This window comes from Cuculus canorus, chromosome 2, assembly GCF_017976375.1.
Source record: "Cuculus canorus isolate bCucCan1 chromosome 2, bCucCan1.pri, whole genome shotgun sequence".
NCBI lineage: Eukaryota > Metazoa > Chordata > Aves > Cuculiformes > Cuculidae > Cuculus > Cuculus canorus.
This window is the reverse complement of record NC_071402.1, coordinates 113,988,311-113,989,762: the sequence shown is the minus strand read 5'-3', so window position 1 is coordinate 113,989,762 and position 1,452 is coordinate 113,988,311.

Below are 1,452 nucleotides of genomic sequence, written 5' to 3'. Positions count from 1 at the left end.
GATTTAAAAGCTCAGGCATCCTTTCTAATCTGTAGTGAAGGGGGGGGGGGGGGTGTTGTTGGTTGCATCATGGATATTACTCTATTTCAGGAAGTCTGAATGTGGGGCAGTTGTCCCTTCTCCCAGTGGGGGATCACGAGCAGGTGCCAGGGTTTTATGACCATCTGGGCCTTCTCAGGTTGCTAAACGGGTGGGGGAATCCCTTCCAGATCCTGCCCAGATGAGAAGGGAATTCCAGGGGGTTCCTGCTGTGGAAAAGGCTGACAACCCAGCTCTGCTCTAATTATGGCATCAGAGGCAATATTAGAGGTGCAGATGATGGAGGGTATTTACTGCCCCTCTCCTTTCTCAGGAAGCGCTTTATGTTCTTTACGCCCCGTTTTAGCAGCTCAGGAGTACTGAAAGCTCAAGAGCTCCTGGTGCTTAAACCAAGAATGAAACAAAGAAAGAGTGAGAGAAGGTTGATTCAGTTTCTTGCAGAACAATCTCCACCCTTCAAACTCCGGGATAAGCGTTTGCAGAATGAGGCCCTTCAGTGAAACACATGCTTTGAATCTCAAGCCCAAACTTCTCCCACCATATGCAAAGACTTTGTCATCACATTGATCCTTGTCATCACATCTGCTTGATCAAAGCGTTCCTGGATAGAAAGTGGGGGTTGTGATTGCCAAGGAGAAAAAAAAAAGTAGCTGTATGTCTTATCCAAGCCTGTCGTTGCTCTTAGGGCTGCACTCACAATAGGTGCCGCCTTTTCCTGCAGAGCCAGTATTTAACACCTTTGTTTACAGAAGCTCCAGATAACCTTCTCTGCAGGAGGTGCTACAGAAAAGCAAGAGTCTCTCCTGGCTTGCTCAAACAGAGCCCCAGGGTTTCTGAAGAATGTATAGGAAGCTCTGTCCGGGAATTAATATTCCCACTATCCCTTACCGATTTGTCAAAGCTTAATTTTGTTTAATGGGGTTTTTAAATCCACACGGTCTTTTCCACATCCGATCTCCTCCACCGTGTGGTTCCTGGACTATTAGCATTTGCACTGGCCAAATGTATCAGTGGATTTAAAAAAATGAAACAGGTACTTTACATGTAATGAATTTAGTGATTTGCTCAGCTGCTGATTCACGTGCATAACCTCAATTAACATTAATGGGAGTTATGTAGGCATGTCAAGGGCAGAGTAGACCCCTAATAATCTAACATGGAATGTTATTACATTACTGCTGTAATTATATCCTGCACACACATCATTTCTACTTTGCTTCATGAACTGCTCTTCAAATGTGGTGGCTACTCATCTATTATGCTGTGTGCGTTAATGCTGAGGTTACACTAAGCATTATACTTCCTTCTTCATTGTCCTGTTGCCTGTCCACAAAAGGTACTCGTAGCTAAATAAGTGGCTGGCCAGGTGGTGTTCTGCAAAGCTACAAATTTTGTTTCCTGAAGGTGATACTG